General features: G+C 41.7%; 1 pseudogene; it reads left to right on the top strand.

Annotated features, from left to right (window-relative positions):
• Positions 1 to 321: 321 nt before the first annotated feature.
• Positions 322 to 23318, top strand: part of LOC138813134 (polyunsaturated fatty acid lipoxygenase ALOX12-like) — a 44312-nt pseudogene continuing 21315 nt past the window's right edge.

Here is a 23318-nt window from a genome sequence, read left to right as displayed (position 1 = left end):
TGTGTGTATGCATGTGTGTGTTCTTTATGGGATGACTGGAGAAAGCTGGGAACAGCAACCCTGACATCTGCATCTGGATGTGGGAGTAACTTGTGGGTGATGGCATCATCTTCCCCGCCCCGACACCTGGGACGGGACCTCAAACACCCACCCCAGGGGTCCTGGTCTGGGTGTGGTTCCTGGGACTGGGGGGTCTGAGCCTCTCACCTGCTCCTATTCTCCAAAGTACTTCTAGAGGCTCAGGCAAGTACACCTGTCAGTGACATCACGAGGGTTGAGGACCCGGGAACCCATGGGTGCCCCTGGAGTACGGGGGTGAGAATGAGGTGCAGCAGCCTGCAGGGCTCTGGAGCCTCAGCCCTGGAAAGACCCCCTGGGGTACGCAACTTATCCCCACAAGGTGATTATGCATGAAAGGTTGGAGCCCCAGTTCCTCCAGGGCCCCCTAGCTCAAAGGTGGTCAAGCCTAGCATCTCTGCAGGCCCCTGATCTTGCTGTCCTTTCCACTGACAGATCATCATCCTCTGCACCAGGGCATCACCAACAAAGGCCTGTTGGGCTTTGGTTCTTATTTTATTGTGTGAGAGTACTGGGGCTTGAACTTAGGGCCTGGAGCTCTTGGTTAGCTTCTTTTCCATTGAACGGTAGTGCTTTACTTCTTGAACCATACCTCCACTTCCAGCTTTTGTGGGGCTCATTAGAGATAAAAGTCTCAGGGATTTGTCTTCCCAGGCTGGCTTCAAACCATAATCCTTAGATATCAGCCTCTGAGTAGCTAGGATCACAGAAGTGAGCTACAGGCACCAATCTGAGCTCTGGTTCAAAGTGGACCACCATTAAAGTGATGGAGATTAAGAATTCTAGGCAGGGGCTACGAAGGTGGCTCAGTGGTAGAGTGCTTGCCTTGCATGTATGAGGCCCTGAGTTTGATTCCTCAGCACCACATCAGTAGAAAAAGCCCGAAGTGGCACTGTGGCTCAAGTGGTAAAGCACTAGCCTTGAGCTGAAGAGCTGAGGGACAGCGCCCAGGCCCAGAGTTTAGGTCCACGACCAACAACAACAACAAAAAGAATTGCAGGCAGCATAGAAAGAGACAGTGACCTGGTGAAAGTGGGGCCCCTTCTCTGGGGACCCTGGGGACCCTGGGGAAAGCTGAGATAGTGAAGCCTATACCTCACCCTTTGGGACAGTAGACATAAATGGCTCTGAGAGAGCAAAGACCTTCACTCTGCTGCAGACTCAAGCAAAGTTGAAATGGGCTGTTAGGACTAGGTCAAAATTAAGCAGATAGGGAGGGGGGACCAAGATGGCAATGGGGCAGTAGGGAAACGCCACAGCTCTCCCCAACCAAAAAGAGAGTTCGAGTTCCAACGCTTAATCTCCCCAAGAGACTGACAACAACAAAAAGACAAACACCCAGAGAAAAACAAAAAGAAAGAGGGCAAAAGAAGAATTTCAGAACAGAAGCGCAAAGACCCCTCTTCCCTAACCTTTACTGGCCGCAGGGCAGCGCACCAAGCCGTGGCCAGCCCAGCAGGGGCTGCTGGAGGAGACACAGGGGGTCGTCTGCAGATCACCTGTGCAGCAGCTGCCTGAGGTATCAGTGTCGGACCCGCTGATCTGGAAGAACAGAGAAACCTCTGATCCAGCAGCCTGCACAAAGATCCCACCCCCACCCCTCACTCTCCACCCGAGCAGAGAGGATCCATCCCACCAAAGCCACTCGGCCCCATGGCGGGAACCCCAGAACTACATGGGACGTTCACAGAACACCAGAGCAGAAGGGCTGCAAGGTACTGGTGCTGATCTGGAGAGCGCGAACAGAGATAAACCCCAGTGCTCAGAACCTGCACGGAGGCCCCCCACCCCTCGGCTGGAGGCCAGATGCCCATTCTGCAGCGCAGACCCAAACTGAGGCAGAGACAGAGGAGAAACCCCAGCGCTCAGAACCTGCACGGAGGTCCCTCCCCCACCCCTCAGCTGGAAGCCCAAGGTCCATCCCGCAGCGTGACCCAAACCGCATCAACTGAGACAGAGGAGAAACACACAGAGCCACCACTGCCCAGCCTAGCCCGCAACCACCTCAACTGAACTCTGATTGCAACAGCAACCAACAACCTACATCACACAGAAACAACAACTAGCTCCAGGGTGAGTACCCCACAGTGGACAGTGTATCCCTCAAGGGAGACCAGAGCTGGTGGGAATCCCCAGACCCTGACCCAGACCCCCTACCCCAACACCTGGACCACAGGACCCACTAAAACTGGGAACTGTTCGAGAGCTCCACCAGCCCATGGAGCACACTCCGCTGGCCAGGTTAGAGCAAGAGCGCCCCTGGAAGGGAGCTTAAATGCCCAAGCCAGGAACAGCGCCCCTGGGTCAAAACAGCCAACAGTGAAAGAAATTTGAACTGTGCACTCCAGGCTGCGTAACCTAGGCAGGATACACAACAGCACAGGTCCAACTGGCATGCCCCAGGCTGGGGGCCAGAACCAGGCCTGGGGATCCAGTGCCTGAGCAACACAACCAACTCCTCCCAACTGAAGTCAGAAGCTGAGCATATGCTTCAGCAGGGGGGGGTGTAGAACAGGGAACTGCACCCCCTGGGAATCATGCCTGGGACAGCAAAAGACCTGGGGGCTCAGGACAAGAGAAGCCCAAACCCCATCAAAACCCAACCCATATACTCTAGGCTGGGAATTGGGCAACACAGGCCACCAGCAACTGATAATAGGCAGGAGCTCAGGCTGGTAAGGTGGCTCAGCAGTAGAGTGCTTGTCTTGGGTGCATGAGGCCCTGGATCTGATTCCTCAGCACCACATAGCAGAAAGGGCCAGAAGTGGGGCTGTGACTCAAATGGTAGGGTGTCAGCCTTGAGCTGAAGAGCTGAAGGACAGCTCCCAAGCCCAGAGTTCAAGCCCCCTCCCCCCCAAAAAAACCATCAGGAGCCCATAGCAGACTCCAGCAACTGGGAGAGTGCATCCAGCACATCCAATCTTGCCAAGAGCACCTGTAGGAGCAAACAGGAGCAGTCTAGGCTACTCAACCCTTCTAAAGGTGGGAACTGCCAGTGATCTACAGCAGAGAGCTGAGAACCCTATGTGGGTCAGACCAGCAGCTGGAGGTCAGCCCCCAACAGAACTGAGATCAGGTACAGACTCTCTCTACCAGCACAGAAACAGCAACCAAACAAAGACAGACACCTATTGACCAAAACAAAATTTCAGATTAGTCTCCAATAAGCCATGAATCCCCATGTGAAAATCACAAAGAAAAATTACAAGGTTTATCAACACCCAGGATAGAAAGCTACCCCCAAAAGCCAGCAGCCACCCAGGGGAGAGCCCCAGTGGAAGCAAAGCAGGAATGGAAGACAAAAGCTACATCCAAGGGATGCTGGAGGCAATGACTCAAGAAATAAAGTGAGAAATAGACCAGAAATGGAAAGAACACAGAGTTGAAATATCAAAAGAGATTCAGGATATCAAACAGGAGATGCATGCAAAAATAGAGGCAGCACACAACTCACTCAGAGGTGAGATTAGTGCAAAAATAGAGGCAGTACACACCTCATTAAGAGGTGAGATTAGTACTTTGAGAACCAACATCGAACCCATAAATGAGTCCATTTCCTCCATGCAAACCACAATGGAAGCCATAGTTAACAGAGTGAACGAAATGGAATGTAGAGTGCCAGATACAGAAGACAGAATACACCAAGTGGACCAAAAAGTGACAGATATGGAAAAATCACTCAAATTAAGCCAAAGGGAAATTCAAGAGCAAGCAGATAGTGCCAAGAAATTTAACCTTCGTATAATTGGAGTGGATGAAAGTGAGGAATATCAAAGCAAGGGAATGCAACACTATTCAACAAGATAATCGGTGAAAATTTTCCCCATCTCAAAAAAGAACATCTTACCTACATAACAGAAGCATATAGAACACTTAACAAGCAAGATCCCAGGAGAAACACTTCTAGACACATTATAGTAAAAATGATAGATCTGAATAATAAGGAAACAATCTTGCATGCAGCAAAAATGAAGGAGTTATACTACAACGGGAAAAAAATCAGAATCACTGTAGATCTCTCCACACAAACACTGAATGCAAGAAAGGTCTGGGAAAGTACCATATGAGCCCTGAGAGCCAATAACTGCCAACCCAGACTGATATACCCAGCAAAGCTAGCATTCAAATCCAATGGAGAACTGAACATTTTTAATAGCAAAGAAAAACTAAATGAATACATAAACATTAAGCCAGCATTACAAAGAATACTAAGAGGGGGAACACAACCTGAAGAAAGCAACCAGGAACAGGGACCTGCACACAGACAGGCATTAATAGAAGTCTAATTGAGCAAGCACAGGAGGAAAGGAAAGAAGAAAAACTTAGGAAAACAGGGAATGACAGAGACCACACTGCATCTCTCTATACTATCTCTTAATATTAATGGTCTTAATTCACCAATCAGAAGAAAAAGAACTGCAGATTGGATCAGAAAACATGACCCATCCATCTGTTACCTTCAGGAGACCCACCTCTCAGCCAAACATACAAACAAATGAAGAGTGAAGGGTTGGAAAAGGATCTACCAATCAAATGCCCCCAGTAAGAAAGCAGGTGTAGCAATCCTGATATCTGACAAAATAAACTTTTCATTAAAATCATTACAAAAAGACAAGGAAGGACACTACATATGAATACAGGGAACAATCCAAGAGGAGGATATTACCATCATCTACTTATATTCCCCAAACATTGGAGCACCCAAATATGTTAAGCAAATACTCTCAAACTTACAGAATAAAATAGATCCCAATACAATAATACTAGGAGACTTTAACACCCCACTCTCACCAAAGGACAGGTCTATCAACCAGAGGACTGGCAAAGAAGCTACCGAATTAAGAGAGGCCATACTTCAAGCGGAACTAACTGACATCTACCGAGTATTTCACCCTAAAACAATACAGTACACATTCTTCTCAGCAGCTCATGGAACTTTCTCCAAAATAGACCATATCATAGTTCATGCAAGAAACTTAAGCAAATACAAGGGGATTGATATAATCCCCTATATCCTACCTGACCACAGTGGAATCAAGCTAGTTCTCAATAACAAAGCATACTGCAGAAATTACTCAAATACATGGAAATTGAACAGCACACTTCTAAGCAACACCTGGGTAATGGAAGAGATTAAAGAAGAAATTTTAAAAATTCCTACAACTCAATGAAAATGAAAACACATCACGAAGAAACTTGTGGGACACAGCAAAAGCAGTCCTGAAGGGCAAATTTATTGCCTTCAGTGCCCACATCAAGAAAATAGAGACAGACCAAGTAAATAATCTCATGTTGCAATTAAAACAGCTAGAAAAACATGAAAAAATGGAACCTAAAGTTACTAGACAGAGCCAGATAACCAAACTAAGAGCGGAGATTAATGAAATAGAGAATAGAATCATAGTCAAAATTAACAAAACAAAAAGCTGGTTCTTTGAAAGAAGAAATAAAATTGATGGACCATTGGCAAGATTAATTAAGAAAAGAAGAGAGGAAACCCATATTAACAAGATTAGGGATGCCACAGGAAAAATCACAACAAGAACCCAAGGTATCCAAACAATTTTTAACAGACTACTTTCAAAAGCTATACTCTCTAAAGAAAGAAAGCCTGGCAGAAATTGATGCATTTTTAGAGAAATACAAGTTGCCCAAACTGAGTAAAGAAGTAAATCAATTAAATAAGCCAATATCTTACAACGAGATACAGGAAGCAATCAGAAGTCTTCCAACAAAGAAAAGTCCAGGACCAGATGGATTCACAACAGAATTCTATAAGACCTTTAAAGAGGAACTAATACCCTTACTCCTCAAGCTCTTCAGAGAAACAGAGAAGGAGGGAGCTATCCCAAACTCATTCTACGATGCTAATATCACACTCATCCCCAACCATAAAAGAGAATTACAGGCCAATTTCCTTGATGAACACAGATACAAAGATCCTTAACAAAATTCTAGCTAACAGAATCCAGAAACACATAAAAAAAAATCATACACTATGACCAGGTAGGCTTCATCCCAGAGATACAAGGATGGTTTAACATATGTAAGTCAATAAATGTAATCCAACACATCAACAGAGCCAAGGTCAAGAATCACATGATTATCTCCACAGATGCAGAAAAGGCCTTTGATAAAATTCAACATTCATTCATGCTAAAAGCTCTGGAGAAAATAGGAATAGAAGGAACATTTCTTAAAACAATAAAAGCCATTTATGGGGCTGGGAAGGTGGCTCAGTGGTAGAGCGTTTGCCTTGCATGCTCAAGGCCCTGGGTTCGATTCCTCAGTACCACATAAGCAAAAAGAAAAAAAAGCCGGAAGTGGGCGCTGTGGCTCAAGTGGTAGAGCGCTAGCCTTGAGCTGAAGAGCTGAGCGACAGCGCCCAGGCCCAGAGTTCAGGCCCCACGACCGGACCCAAAAAAAAAAAAAATCCATTTATGACAGACCAATAGCCAATATTATACTTAATGTGGAAAAGCTACAATCAATTCTCTTAAAATCAGGAACAAGGCAAGGATGCCCACTGTCTCCACTCCTCTTCAATATAGTCCTGGAACCCTTAGCCAGGGCAACAAGGCAAGAAAAAGACATTAAAGGGATCTGCATAGGGAAAGAAGAAGTTAAACTATCCCTTTTTGCAGATGACATGATACTATACCTTCACAATGCCCAAAATTCCATCCCCAAACTATTAGAAATCGTAAATCACTTCCGCAAAGTAGCAGAATACAAAATCAACCCACAAAAATCAGTTGCCTTCCTGTACACTGACAATGCAGAAGCAGAGAGAAATAAAGGAAGCAACCCCATTCACAATACCCTCCCCCCAACATAAAATATTTAGGAATTAACCTAACCAAAGATACAAAAGAACTATTTAATGAAAACTATAAAAAGTTAAAGAAAGAAATTGCAGAAGACGCTAGGAAATGGAAAGACCTCCCATGCTCTTGGATAAGCAGACTTAATACAGTGAAAATGACAATACTGCCAAAATTAATATACAAATTAAATGCAATTCCTATTAAAATCCCAATGATGTACATCTCTGAAATACAGAAAACAGTCCAAAACTTCATATGGAACAACAAAAGACCTAGAATAGCCAAAACAATTCTAGAGAATAAAGACAACATGGGAGGGCTATCCATGCCGAACTTCAAACTCTACTATAGAGCTATAATAACAAAGACAGCATGGTACTGGCACAAAAACAAACCCAAAGACCAATGGAATAGAATAGAAGATCCAGAAATAAATCCACATGCTTACAGTCAGCTGATATTTGACAAAGGAGCCAAAGACATACAATGGAAGAAACATAGCCTCTTCAACCACTGGTGCTGGGAAAACTGGGTGGCCACATGCAGAAGACTAAAAGTGGACCCTAGCCTATCCCATGCACCAACATCAACTCAAAATGGATTAAAGACCTTAACATTAAACCTGAATCTCAAACTACTGCAGGACCAAGTAGGAGAGACACTTGAATTTATAGACACAGGAAGGAACTTCCTGAACAGAGTCCCAGGGTCACAACAAATTGGAGAGAGACTCAACAAATGAGACTACCTTAAAATAAAAAGCTTTTGCACAGCTAAAGCTATAACAACCAAGCTAGAAAGACAGCCAACTAATTGTGAAAAAATATTTACCAGCAATATATCAAACAAGGGGTTAATATCCAGTATATACAGGGAACTCAAGAAACTAATCCCTCCCAAACCTAACAAACCAATTACTAAATGGGCAAGGGAACTAAAGAGGGACTTCTCAGATGAAGAAATAAAAATGGCAAAGAAACACATGAGGAAATGTTCACCATCACTGGTTGTAAAGGAAATGCAAATAAAGACAACCCTAAGGTACCACCTTACCCCAGTCAGAATGTACCACATCCTCAAGTCAGCCAACAACAAATGCTGGAGGGGATGAGAAAAAGAGGAACCCTATTACACTGCTGGTGGGAATGTATACTTATACAACCACTTTGGAAAGCAGTCTGGAGGGTCCTCAGAAAGCTAAATATTGACCTCCTTTATGACCCAGTCATACCACTTCTAGGCATCTATCCTGAACAACAGGAACCAGTATACAAGGACACATGTACCTCCATGTTTATTGCAGCACTGTTCACAATAGCCAGGATATGGAAACAACCCAGATGTCCCACCACAGATGAATGGATCCAAAATTGTGGTATCTATACACAACAGAATATTATGCAGCCATTAGAAAGGACAAAATAATGGCATTTTCAGGGAAATGGATGGAGCTAGAAGAAATCATGTTGAGCAAGGTAAGCCAACATCAAAGAGACAAACGGTACATGGTCTCCCTGATAAGTGGATGTTAAATCCAAAATGTTAGGTGATAAGACAAAATTAACAGGACTTAAGAAACAAAGGACTTCCACTCATCTGGTCTAATCACTACCAAATAACCCCATGCTGCTGATCACATGTATGGTATATATGTGTACACCAGAGGGGAACCAGGAAGACAACACAGAACTAGAGGGAATCAGGGAAAAACATACAACAGCGGGACCCATCAGCTTCACTGGACATTGACCAAAATGAACTAAGCAACTCAATGGCAGTGATGGGAGGGAGGGAACAAGTGGGAAAGAAGGAACAGCTGATGCTATGCAAAACAAAAGAAATGTACACACATATCACCCAATGTGGAAAAATAACTGTATCGCAAAGCTCATAGAACTCATAAATGTTATAAACTGTGAAAAAAAAAAAGGCTATGTGCATATAACCACATGAGACAATGTTAAGCAAAATGTACCCCAAGACAGGGACACAAGTTTTTTCTTTCTTGCTATTGTTTTTAGTGTACTTTTAATGCACTATGTGATTCTTTGTTTCTTTTGCATGTTCTTCCCAGTTTTCACTGTATTTGATTCCAGTGTTCTGCGTCTTGTATATACATTTTGGTAATTTTGGGAGGGGAAGGGGCATAGCGGAATGCTTAAATGGGGATGCAGGCTGACCCATTGTGACGATGAGATGTTCAGGACACTATGTTGAAAACGAACTTTACAATGTTTTTTTGGGGGGGCAGGAGGAGTTCGGGAGGTGGGGAGGGAAGTGATGGTAGGGGGAAAGCAAAGGAGGAGGTAACAATGCTTGCTACAAAATGTACTTATTACCCTACTCATGTAACTGTAACCACTCTGTACAGTATTTTTACAATAAAAATAAATATTTAAAAATTAAACAGATAGGGTATTAATTAGCCCAAGGAAGAAGGAAATTTAACGGGGACAAATAAGTCCCAGGTAACCTGAGAGACATAGATACGGACCCTGGGAATAGAACAAGGCTGCAGTCTGAGAGTTACAGAAACTTGAAAAAGTGAACAAAAATAGTTTTTGTGTTATGCTTGCTTGCTCAGCAAATCTGCTAAAATTTGAAACTTGACCATTTGTGAACAGCTTGTTATTGATTAAGAATAGGGCCAAACATTGAAGGCAGGACCTCCCTATAGAGAAAAACTCCAGGCTAGTCACTAAAAGGAAATTGCATAGATAAAGACTTGAGTAAAGTAGAGAGTTAAACACTAGGATGCCTTGTCTCACCACTAGGCCTTTAGGAAGCTCATCAATGCTTTCCTAAGGCTATGACATCTGCATTTCTCTAAAGCAGGGCCCCCTAGCTCACCCCATTGAGCCAGGCATCCGCACTTCAAAGGATGGCTTGCCTCACCGCCAGGCCTTGGATTTAGGTGCACAGCCCCCATCTACTACCTAGGCACCAGGATGAAATTATTTAGGCACAGCCACCTTCATTACTTTGCTTTGATGGCTTATTGACTTGGTTACTGGAATTGTAATCACCATTCATAATCACTAACTGCTAGTTCTGCTTTTGTAACTTGCTTGCTTGCTGATTGCAAAACTGCCACTCACCACCTGTGAATCCCTTCTTGGGGGTTTCTCCTATATAAGCCTACCCCATTTTGAGCTCCAGGCTGTTCTTTGCTGCCCTGATAGAGTGTGGAGCAGTCAGGCAGCTAATAAAGATTCCTAGCCCAATTTACTGAGTGTTGGTGACTCCTTTTGCCAATCATGGGTTCAAATCCCACTGGCCCCAAGAAATTGTGATACTTCAGGGCTATGTGTGATCCAACCAGATGCCAGAGCAGCCTAAACTCACCAAAATGACAATAAGAAAGAGTGAGCTTCTCACTCTCTAACACAGAAGTCTGTACTCAACTCTTCTTCACTTAGGAAAACAGGTAAATAAGACCTCCTATGGCATAAGGCAGCCCTCCCAGCCAGGAGTCCAGGTTGGGGTTTATACAAACTCACTAATAGTTATAAGGCTTTCCCCAGTTCCCTCTGATGTCTTACTCTTACTGTTACAAATAGCTTGGGATGTTCGGATGTCACATAGGAATAAGGACAGCAACTCAAAAGGAACTCGGCAAAGCAAAGTTTACTTTTTTTTTTGTTATTCATGGGGCTTGAACTCTGGGCCTGGGCGTTGCCCCTCAGCTCTTGATTTCATGGCAAGCGCTCTACCACTTGAGCCACAGCACCACTTCCAGTTTTCTGGTGTTCATTGGAGATAAGAGTCTCATGGACTTTCCTGCCCAGGCTGGCTTTGAACCACAATCCTCAGATCTCAGCCTCCTGAGTAGCTAAGATTACAGGCATGAGCCACCGACACCTGGCAAAGCAAAGATTGCTTCTGTAGAAGGGTGTGCCAAAATTCTGGCAAGCAAGTGAAATGTCAAAACCAATTGACTCCATCCCAGGAGGCTAACTTCAGTTTTATGAAAAAGGCCATAACCAGGTCCATCTATAAGGGCATCTGGAATTAAAGCCTAAAACAACACCTCCCCAGGTACTTTCTTGTTGTCCCACTAGTCTCCTTAATTGGTCAGCACCTAGTCTCCCTGGTGCCCATTAAGCTTTTCTGTCTTTTAAAAAAAACCCTGTTCAGGGGCTGGGAAGGTGGCTCAGTGGTAGATCACTTGCCTTGCATGCTCGAGGCCCTGGGTTTGATTCCTCAGCACCACATAGCAGAAAAAGCCAGAAGTGGTACTGTGGTTCAAGTGGTAGAGTGCTAGCCTTGAACTGAAGAGTTCAGGGACAGCACTCAAGCCCAGAGTTCAGGCCCCACTACTGACGAAAAAAATAATAATAAGATTTAAGAGTCTCAGGAACTCTCCTGCCTGGGCTGGCTTCAAACTGCAATCCGTGGATCTCAGCCTTCTGAGTAGCTAGGATTACAGGTGTGAGGCACCCAGGTGATTTCTGTCAATTTGTAATACTAAGTCCTTAGCTGTATGGCACATATGCAAAGTCATCCAAGTGTATGGTGTGATGATTAGGAAATGGGAACCCTAACTATTTTGATATTCTGAGAATACAAATTAGTCCATCCAGGATGGAAATCAGCTGGAGGTTTTCTTAAAAACTTCAAAGCAGAGCTTCCATGTGATTCATTGTGCAACTTGTGGATATATACCCCAAACAAGCAGTCAGCTTACTGTGGAGATTCCTGAATGTGTATTTTTATTGATTTACGATTTTAAAAGATAGTGAAAATGTGGTGTATATGTACACAGTGAAGCTTTATTCAGCTTTAAAGAAGAAAAATTATTTTACTTTAAGGAAAATAGATGGAACTGGAGATCATCAAATTAAATGAAATAAGTTAGTTTCAAAGACAAGCGTCACATATTTTCTCTTTTTAGAGTCTGCAGTTGTGAACTTAAAAGGGGCCTGTTAAGGGATTTAGAAGAGAGAAAAGGACAAGGATGGGGATTTAATATTAACCCATAAAATAAATGAATATGCTGAAGGTACATTATATGGGTGGGTGAGAATGTCAGAATAAAACACCTCACTTTGCACAATTAATGTACATTGGTTTTTAAAAGAAAAAGCCATCCCCTGGTGGCTCACACCTATAACTTTAGCTACTTAGGAGGCTGAGATCTGAGAATTATGGCTCAAAGTCATCCAAGACAGGAAAGTCCATGAGACTCTTATCTCCAGTTAACCAGCAAAAAGCCAGAAGTGAAGGTGTAGTTCAAGTGGTAGAGCACTAGCCTAGAGTTAAAAAGCCAAGAGACAGTGTCCAGGCCCTAAGTTCCAGGCTCACAACCAGCACGTGCAGGTATGCACACACACACAGAGAAAACAAAGAAAAAATAAACAGTATGCAAGGGCACCTATCTACATGTTTCATATTTTAATGTTTTATATTTTAATTATGCTTTGTTCTGAGAATCAGGTATTTATGCTTGTGTCTGTTCAATTGTTCTAGAAATATTAGTTGATAATGTGGGAGTTGGAGGTGTGGCTCAGTCAGCCAATGAGCAAAATTTCAGGTACTTAGTTTGAGTCTCAGTCTTACAACAACAAAAGAAAAGCAAAGATAATGCTATCCTCCCTCCATTGATTTGGTTTTTATTTTCTCTTAAAATTCACAAGGTTTCTTTGTATAGGTTTATATCTTGGTTTTTTGTTCTGTGGTCCCTGTTTCTTGACATGACTGATACAATGTAGTCTTATGCAAAAAGGTATATATTAGTCTTGATATTGGAAGGACTATCATACCATTTTGTTTTTCTTTTTAAAATATTATGCTCTTCAAGTACTTTTGCAATTTACATAGAAACTTTTTAATATTCATATGGATATCTATAAGAAATTTTGATTATGAGTGTTAAGCCTGAATACAAATTTGGGGATTATTATCATCATTACGAAGTTGAGAGTTCCAGTTGATACACATAGTATGCCTTTCTGTTTATTCAAATCACCTTTACTTTTTTGTTACTTTTATTCATTGTGTTAGCATACAAGTCTTGTATACGTTTATTAATATACCTATTTATTTAGCAATTGTACATTTTAATCTGGTAGTTTTAGGTAGAGAAACATAGGTGATATTGGTAGGGCCTCTGGCAATGGGAGGCCTCATGCTGAGTCCTATGTGCCTCTGGCCCAGCAGTGATCTGGACCTCAGAATGACCATTGAGGCAGTGGCAGGCAAGTGGAGGAACACAGATCTCATGTTCCTTTGTCTCTTTCTCCTGCCCCTGGCTGCAACCATTGAGATGAATTTCCTGTTTCCTGTAGTGTATGGCATGCATGAGGTGAGGGGCTGAGCTCATCATTGCACTGCGGGGTATAGTGGGATATGAGGCTGTAGACCTGTGTGGTAGATTGGTATGGGGCTCCAAGGATAGCAGTATGAATGTGATCAGAATCAGATATCCAGGCTGCCCACCACTCAGGGTCCCCAATTCAGAAGCCAAGAGTTGAGGAAAATGATGAGTTTCATTCAAAGCCAGTCCTGAAGAAGATAGCAGGGCATCTACCTGGAGAAGATGAGGGGCATATAGTACTTTGATGGAATAAGAAGGAAGATAGTAAGGTTGCAGGCTTGGCAGTGTATTAGTCAACTAAGGCCTGTGCCTACTTCAGAATCTGGCAATGGACTTCCATGTTTAGGGTTGCCATGAATATCACCTAAAATGATCTGTAGATTCAACATAATCACCATCAAAATTCCAATGAAGGGGCTGGGGGTTTAGCCCAGCGGAAGGGCGCCCGCCCGATGCGCGCAAGGCCCTGGGTTCGGTCCTCAGCCCTGGGAAAAAAAAAAAAAAGACAAAATTCCAATGAAATTCTCCACAGAAATAGAATTGTACACTTCACATAGAAACATGAAAAACTCCAAACAGCCAGAACATTTCCAAATGGAAAAAAAAAAAAAAGAATGCCAAGGTCATCACAATACTCAAGTTTAAATGTTACTGCAGAGCTATAGTAACAAACCTAGCATGGGCTGGCACAAAAAACAAATGTGTACACTAATGGACTCAAATAGAAGGCCTAGAATAAACCTATGGTTACAACCATATGATTCTGGACAACTATAAACAATATTTTAGATAATCTTGGCTGTGAGAAAAAAGCAAATTACTTTTGTTTGCATTTCTATAATTATTGAAGTTGAACATTTTTAATGTGAAAGACTTGAAGAAAGCTTAACATAGAACCATTCTAGTAGCAATGAACAGCACTTACTATTATTTAACAATGCTTAATAGTGTTTAACTGGTGTCCCAAATCCTAAGGAGAGGGGGGTTCCTTTGATTGTGCTTATATAGAACATACTTTATGTATCTATTAATCTGCTGGTGAACATCTGGTTTGCTTCCATCTCTTAAATTCAATGAACAGGGGCTGGGAAGGTGGCTCAGTGGTAGAGCACTTGCCTTGCATGCCTGAGGCCCTGGGTTCGATTCCTCAGCACCACATAAGCAAAAAGAAAAAAGCTGGAAGTGGTGCTGTGGCTCAAGTGGTACAGCGCTAGCCTTGAGCTGAAGAGCTGAGGGACAGCGCCCAGGCCCAGAGTTCAGGCCTCATGACCAGACCCCCCCCCCAAAAAAAAAATTCAATGAACATAGGTATGCAGACATTTCTTTAGGATTTTGCTTCAGTTCTTTCAGATCTATACCCAGAAGTGGAATTGCTGGACCATATGGTAATGCTAGTTTTTGAAGACCTCCCCTTCTTTTGTGCAAGGTTCAACAAACCTTCGATAATCTTGAACTACTTTGAGCTGACTTTGATAAACTCTTTCCTTGTTGTATCTGTTTCAGCTAGGTCTTCATTGCCACACACTTCAAAGGATGAACCCTCTGCGATTTCTGCTGCAGTTGTGTGACTGGAGTCTTGAAGACAATCCCTTCAACTACCCCCCCCCCTCGTTCCCCCCACCCCCCCATCCCCTGCCAAATAACAAGTCCTGTCATTCCATAGCTGGACAGTAGAGGGAGCTTTATCTAAACATTGGACTTTAAACTTCACTCAGTATTTGAGGTGGCATTCAGCTTTGAAACAGTGTATTAATGCCAGTGATACCCAAAAGCCATTCACAGAAGGTGAGTTGAAATGTGTAGATAGACAAGATTCCTGAAGTTCTCCATTCCCACTCATCTCTATACCACCAAATGCAAAAGTTGTCCAATAAAAATCTGGGCAAGTTGCTTCTTTACAATATTGTTTCTTCTAAGTGTTTAGTGATAAAAATTCAATGAGAGAAACTAGGCAGAGTTGTGTTAAATTGGTATCTGAGATTTTGTGTTTCTGTGTGTTCATTTTCATAAATGAACAGAAGCTGATAATTAGTCCCTGACTTTGAGCCTTCCTTAATATGTGTGTATACATGTATTCACATATATATGCATATTTACATGTGTATATATGTACAATGAGCATAATAAATACACATAAGAAGGTGAAGAAAGATTTTTCCCTCTATATTTTGCTCCAGCAGTTTCAAAGTTTCAAGTCTTACATTAAGGAATAGATTAAAAAAATTTTATGCTGGGAAGGTGGCTCAGTGGTAGAGCGCTTGCCTTGCATGCCTGAGGCCCTGGGTTCGATTCCTCAGCACCACATAAGCAAAAAGAAAAAAAAAAGCCGGAAATGGCGCTGTGGCTCAAGTGGTAGAGTGCTAGCCTTGAGCTGAAGAGCTGAGGGACAGCGCCCAGGCCCAGAGTTCAGGCCCCACGACCTGATCTAAAAAAAAAAAAAAAGAAAAGAAAATGTTTTATTTATTATATAATGGAGTTTTGCTCAGACATTATGAAGAATAAATTATGTCTGGTAAATTCATGGAACTGGAGATCATCGTGTTAATTGAAATAGGCCATTCCCACAAAGATAAGTATCACAGGCTATCTCTTTTTTCGTGGAGCTGGTGTGGGGTGGGGGACTAAGGTCATGAAAATAAATGGGGCTGATGAGTGAGGTGGTAGGGCAAAGGAAAAGGGGGAAGCAGGGAGAAATGAGAGAAAGTAGCACTTGGAATATATATATATATATGCATTGTGGAATGCCATCATTGGATAGTCCTTTACTGTGTACAATTTTATAAACTGATAGAAATAATGAATGTAACCGGCATGGCCCAAAGTGGTTGAGTACCAGCTAACCATGAACAAGAAAGCCAACTGAGTGCATGAAGCTTTTGAGTTTAAGCCCTGGTATAAGGAGGAGGAGAAAAAGAAAGGAAAAGAATGCACATTCAAACAATAAAAAAAGGCCAGGCACTAGCAGCTCACATTTATAATCCTAGCTACTCAGGAGTTTGAGATCTGAGAATCTCAGTTTGAAGCCAACCCAAGCAGGAAATCTGTGAGACTATTATCTCCAATTAACCACAGAAAAAATCCAGAAGTGGTGTCCTGATTCAAGTGGTAGAGCACTAACCTTGAGCAAAAAGGAGCTCAGGGATAGTGCCCAAGCCCAGAGTTGGAACCCCAGGACTGGCAAAAAGAAAAAAGAAATAAGGAAAGATTTTAGTTATTAGTATAATGAACAAGTACAAGAGTTATTAAAATCAGAATATATATATATAACTTTATACAAGAATACACTAGATATATTTAACTGAATGAGTTCAACTGAAGAACTCAAATAGGTAGAAGTTAGAATGAGGAACATTTCTAGAAGGCATCAGGAAATGGTAAAGATATTTGATCCACAGGGCTTATTCTGTGACCAACAGAACAGACATGGAATTATCCACACCTGAAAATAGCATAGCAAGTTAAAGAATGCTAAACACAAGGAACATTCTAAATGCTCTCAAAGAGAAAGAGCTGTAAGGGAAAAAATAATTAGACTTTAATTTTACAGCAGCTTCATTGTACAAAATAACATACTAGATTTTCAAAACTAAACTTATTTTAAAGTAGTTTGATTTAAAAAAGAGTTACAAAGATACTAGAGGATTCTCACACCAAGCATATACTCCACACCCAGTTTCTGCTATTAACATTTGATATTAGTATGGTATATTTGTAAAAATTATTCAACTCAGGCTGTTACACTGTTATTAACTAAAGTCTATTCCTTATTTAGGATTTATGTAGTTGTATTTCTAACTTCTTTTATCTTGCCATGCAAGACACCAAATGATATTGAGCTATCATGTGGTTTTAGGCTCCTGTTGTCTGTGACAGTTTCTCAAACTCCCTAGATTTTAATGCTTGGCAGTTTTGCGTTCATATTAAATAATTTGTAGACTGTACAATACTTAGAATGCTTTAACTGTCTTTCTGAAGTTGTGTATTATGGGTCTTGAGAAGATTATAAATGTAAGAGCTGTGTTTATTGTACCATATCAAGGGCATATACTAAACATAAAACTTGTCACTCGTGATATTAGGTGAAGTGTTAATAGTACCAAGGAAGACTGTCTTCAGGTTTCTCCAGCTGAAGTTACTTTGTCCCAGCCACAATGGTATTCTTAGAAAAGAATGTGATGAGTGGGAGTTCAAGATTCAAATTCCATGAGGACTGAATATATACATGAATCATTGGAGTACTTCTGTGAGGGAATATGTCTATTCTTGCCACTCATTTATGTATTCAATCAACTTGTTAGATACTTATTTCATATTTTGAATTTTAATCCAATTGTAACTTGTGTGTGTATATGCTGGTTATGGGGCTTGAACTCAGGGCTTGGACACTGTCCCTTAGCTTTATTTATTCAGGGCTGGCTCTCTACTTCCTGCAGTGTGATTTAATATCATTACAAGGACATCAGAGACATACTAAGTTCATAAAGAACTTAGAAAGCATTAAGATTTTAGGCTGTAGTTTGAGTTTAAGTTTATCAAATTAAGAAGACCCTATTATTATTGCTTCAAATAAAACTATGCAACAAGATATGCACCTAGGTTTTGATGAAAGTTGGGTGGTATAGACAATGGGTAATATTTTACATCCTAGGAATTGGTATAATTTTGTGACAGAAAATAAGAAATGCCAGAATTGGAAAAGATAAGGCAGCAGATATGTATTTGTGGAAAAGAAATTCCTTTTTTCACTGGACTCCAGGGCTTTAAAAGAGAAGCAGAGAGAATATGCTGAGGTGTAAGAACCCTAACAGATACATCTGCTAGTATGCCAGGTAGAGACACACAGTAACACAGACAACCATGATCTAGGAGGAAAACCCTAAGAATATAACTTTAAAAAACCCTTTCTAGCTGGGCGCTGGTGGCTCATACCTATAATCTTAGCTACTCAGGAAGCTGTGATCTGAGGATCTCAGTTCAAAACCAGCCTGGGTAGTAAAGTCTGAGAATCATCTCCAATTAACTATCCAAACGCTGGAAATGGGTCTGTGGCTCAAAGTGGTAGAGCACTAGCCTTGAGCACAAAAGTTCAGGGCTAGTGCCTAGGCCCTTAGTTCAAGCTCCAGTGTTATTACTCACAGCCTGGGACAGCACAATGGAATACTGGAGTCCAAAGAAATGAGAAAAGACACAGATAGGGGAGAGGGAACTAAGGGGTTCAGTGCTCACTGGACCCCAAGCTCCCGTAAGCAAGCTTGTTTATTTAGATCAGCTGAGGGGTTCGTGCAGAAAACTAGGTATCTATCAGGTGGTTACAGCCACTAGCGTGAGATATCGTTTATATGCATAGTGATAATTGACCCCCTTATTGTTAGGGAGCAGAGAGGAGCAGGAAACATTTCACCTTAATATAAAATAGTCATCTTATTCCCAAGGTCTCAAGCTTTATAGAGTTCAAAGAGTTCTAACTTAAACATCAATACCTTACACATTTGTTTACTTTGTCTGACCTTTCCAGGGTCCAGTTCTCAGCCTTCTGAGTACTAATGAGGTGGCAGTCCAACCTCTTAGTCTTTTCCTGGTCTCACAGCTAGCCCCAGAGTTCTTGACACCCCAAGACAGACAAAAAAAGAAAAGAAAAAAGAAAACGAAAAGAAAGAACATGAATGTGTTGTGTTTGAAAAACCTTTTAGAGCCAGGTGCCAATGCTCACACCTGTACTGTAATCTTAGCTATGCAGGAGGCTGAGATCTGAGGATCATGGTTCAAAACCATCCCGGGCAGGAATGTCCATGAGACTCTTGTCTCAGAAAAATGGAAGTGGCACTGTGGCTCAAGTAGTAAAGCACTTGCCTTGAGCTGAAGAGCTGAGGGACAGCACCCAGGCTCAGAGTTCAAGCCCCACGACCAACAAAAACAAAACAGAAAAAGACCTTTTAGAAAATGGTCTGTGGCCTGTGTTACAGTCCTAATTGTATCACAGCATGAGATGTCCTCACTACACTGCATTAGACCTTTGCAACTGCTCTGTTATGTCATCTCATAAACAAGAGCATATTGGGAGGGACACATTTAAAGTCTGGGCCATCTAGGAAGAGCAGAGACCAACAACAGGAAAGTAATGGCTAAAGCTGAGAAACTAATAAGTGCAAAATATGGGAAAGAGAAATGGTAATAAAGAAATGCACCCCAGGGACTGGTTCTTGTGACTCCCTCTTAACCCTCAGGTAGCTTCCATACACCATTTGGTCATTGGCCTTTGCTTGTTGAAGATGGAAAGAAAAAATCTAATAAAACATGGCCTGTGTTGTAGTTCAGCACTGGGACTGGTAACCTGGTCCCTGGCCAAAAGGGTTAAAGTTAGCATTAGGGTTGGGAAGAGGGCTGGGGTGAACATAAATCTACCAGTGTATTCCTTGTAAATCTTGGATTACAAATTACCACAAAAAGGGTAGCTTAACAATATACATTTATTTCCTCATAGTTTTGTAGCCTAGTGTCTATAAATCAAATTGTTGGCAGGGTTGACTTCTGTGGGCTTCTCTCTTCGATTGTTGATAGGCATCTTCTTCCTGTTCTTTCAAATACCGTTTTTGTTCTATGCATGTCTGGGTCTTAATCATCTTTCCTTGTACAAGTCACAAGGCCCACCCACATGACTTCATCTTATTGCAATTGCCTTTTAAAATCCTTGTCTTGAAATGTAGTTATGTCCTGAGGTACTAAAGGTTAATATTTCTACACATGAATCTGGGCTGGGATGTGGTTATTTTTCCCTTCTGTTTTCTACTCCCAAAACCTACCCAAAGAGATCAAATTTAACAGCTTAGCATAACTCCATACTTCTACTTCTTCCTGTTTATAGAATCATTTATACATGGTGATTTCTGCCACCAAAATGAAGTTGTAGTATAAATATTTTCTTGGAAATTGCTTTTAACAAGACATGATGCAATTACTAATGTGTGATGGGAATGGACTATTTGATGAGAATATTCAGATTAGTAGGTAGAGATCTAACTATTCTTTTCATCAGCTTTTAGAATTTCCCTAAAAGTTTATATTACAACTAATAATCACAACTTTGGTAAGTACTTTAATGAATATTTTCATATCTACAGATCACTTTATAGGCAGAGCTTTTGTACTTAGACCATGAGATTTCTGAGTAAAGTGGTATGCATGTTTCATTTTAAAAGATTTTATAGGCTAGGCGCCAGTGGCTCACAACTCTAATCCTAGCTACTCAGGAGGCTGAGATCTGAGGATTGAGGTTCCAAGCCAGCCTGGGCAGGAATGTCCTTGAGACTCTTATCTCCAATTAATCACCAAAACACTGGAAGTTGCATTGTACAGTGGTAGAGTGCTCAGCTTGAGCTGAAGGGACAGTGCCTAGGCCGAGTTCAAACCCCATGACCGACAAAAAAAATTATAAAATAGTATTCCAGAAAGGACACATCATAGTATATATGTATATATATACTGTATATAGCATACTATATATATCATATATATGTATATATGTGTGTCTGCATATTATGTCTGTGTATGTATATGTGTGTGTAAAATATTTAATTTTAATTGTTGTAATCTGTAAATAAATGTTTGTCCACTCTCTAAAATTCATGTTCAAGTTTAAGAGCCATTGTGATGATATTGTCAGGTGGGACCTTTGGGTCAGGAGGACTCTGCCCTCATGAATATCCTTATCCCAGTAGTGAACTCCCTATTCCACTCATCCTTTTGCCATGTGATGCCTCCTTCCATGTTATGATGTGGAAAAAAAGGCCTTGCCAGTTTGGTAATATATTGGTTTACCAGGCTCTATAATTGTTCTGTATAAATTCCTTTCCATTACAAACTCCCTAGTTATTTGTAACTACTCTGCTATAGCAGCACAACGTGGACTAACACAGTTGTTATACCCTGAATTAAAAAAAAATACTATCATGCTTTAGTTAAGGATTTGGAGTTTATACCAAATTCAGCCTACTGTTTCTTGTTGTACTTATTTTTTCTCATACCCTTATAAGCACAGCATTGACTTCTCTGCCGTGATATTACTAGTAGGTTCACCTAGATCAAAATCTGAGTTACTGTAGGTATGGGGACAGGAGCAGCTTATTTCAGAGCTATGTACCCAGAAACAAGAGCAGAAGGTGCAAGTTTCCCTCCTGACTTCTCTGCCTAGCTAGACAGGACTCCCTCTCCCTCCTGGCCAGAATCACCCACCTGCACACATCTGATCAATGAGATTCTCACACAACACATCTTTCTTGGGTTTGGGAATGGCTTTCTTTTTATGATTTTTAGGGAAATGATTCAATAGTAATATAACATGTTGTGTGTATGTTTTATAGAGCTTGACACTTCTCTGGGGGGGCACTTTTTGTTTTAATTTTTTAAAAAAGAGACAGGGAAGCCGAGCGCTGGTGGCTCACGCCTGTAATCCTAGTTACTCAGGAGGCTGAGATCTGAGGATCACGGTTCAAAACCAGCCTGGGCAGGAGAGACCGTGAGACTCCTATCTCCAATAAACCACCAGAAAACCGGAAGTGGTGCTGTAGCTCAAGTGGTAGAGTGCTCGCCTTGAGTTGAAGAGCTGAGGGACAGCACCCAAGCCCAGAGTTCAAGCCCCACGACCGACCAAAAAAAAAAAAAAGAGAGAGAGACAGGGAGGGAAGAGTTAGGGAGGTGAAGAGGGTAGAGGAAAAACAAAGGAGGAGGTAACAATGCTCAATAGGAAATGTCCTTGTTACCTTACTCATGTAACCATAACCCCTCTGTACAGTATTTTTACAATTAAAAAAAAAAACATTAAAAAAGAAAAGGTTGGGTACTTGTGGCTCATGCCTGTAATCTTAGCTACTCAGCAAGCTGAGATCTGAGAATCAGTTTGAAGTCAGCCCCAGTCTATGAGACTAGAATCTCCAATTAACCACTAGAAAGTTGAAAGTTGAGCTGTGGCTCAAGTGGTAGAGCACTAGTCTTGAGCAAAAAGGAGCTCATGGACAATGCCGCAAGAGAAAAAAAAAAGGAAACTGCTGAACAAAAGGATTCCCATCAGAACACCAGAGGCTCAGAAAATGAGAAAATTGGTCAATGAGATTGCATTAAGCTACAAAGTTCCTGTACAGGAAAGGACACTGTCACTAAGCTAAAAAGACAGCTTACAGAATGGGATAAGATCTTTGCCAGCAATCCATCTAAAAAGGGACCAAGAACCAGAATATTAAAGATGCTTAAAAAATTAAATCCCCAAAGAATTTATAACCCAATCAATAAGTGGCCAAAGGAGCTAGATAGATAACTTCTCAGAAGTTCAAATGGATAATAAATTCATGAAGGAATGTTCAACATCCCTGGCTATAACAGAAATGTAAATCAAAACAATATTGAGGTTCCATTTAACCTGAATCAGAATAGTGATAATGTCTCAAGTCTGTTATCCTAGCTACTTAGGAGGATAAGATCTGAGGATTTTGTGGTTCAAAGCCAGCTTGGGCAGGAAAGTCCATGATTTATTTCCATTTAATCACCAAAAAGCCAGAAGTAGAGTTTGTAGCTCAAGTGGTACAGCAACAGTCTTGAGAAAAAAAAGCTAAGAAACGGTACCCAGGCCCTGAGTTCAAACCCTAGCTAGCAGACACACACACACACACACACACACACACACACACACACACACACACACACACACACACGAAGGGAGAAGACCCTAGTATACTATTGGTGGAAATGTAAATTTGTATAACCACTATGGAAATCAGTATGGTGGTTCTTCAAAAACCTGAAAATAGAACTTGTCTATTACCTAGTAATACCCCTCCTCCTCACTGGGGAAGCAGGGCTGGGGTGGTCAGTGTCTTCTGCTCCTTTTTCAGGTTGTCAGTGTGTTCTTTTGCTCCCCCAAGGTCTCCAAATCTTACAGAGCTCCAGTTCCTCCAGTGTTGAGTTCCCATACTCTCTCTCCACCATAAACCTCATAATGAAGCCATTCATGTGTTGCCTGTTTCTTGCTTGTGGAGAAGGGGGCCCTTCTGAGCACTCCCATTCATCCACTATTAGAATCAAAATGTTACCATTTCAAAGTTTAGAGT

This window comes from Dipodomys merriami, unplaced genomic scaffold, assembly GCF_024711535.1.
Source record: "Dipodomys merriami isolate MVZ:Mamm:240054 unplaced genomic scaffold, mDipMer1.0.p SCAF_59, whole genome shotgun sequence".
In the NCBI taxonomy this organism is placed as follows: domain Eukaryota; kingdom Metazoa; phylum Chordata; class Mammalia; order Rodentia; family Heteromyidae; genus Dipodomys; species Dipodomys merriami.
This window is presented reverse-complemented; position numbering and strand designations above follow the sequence as displayed.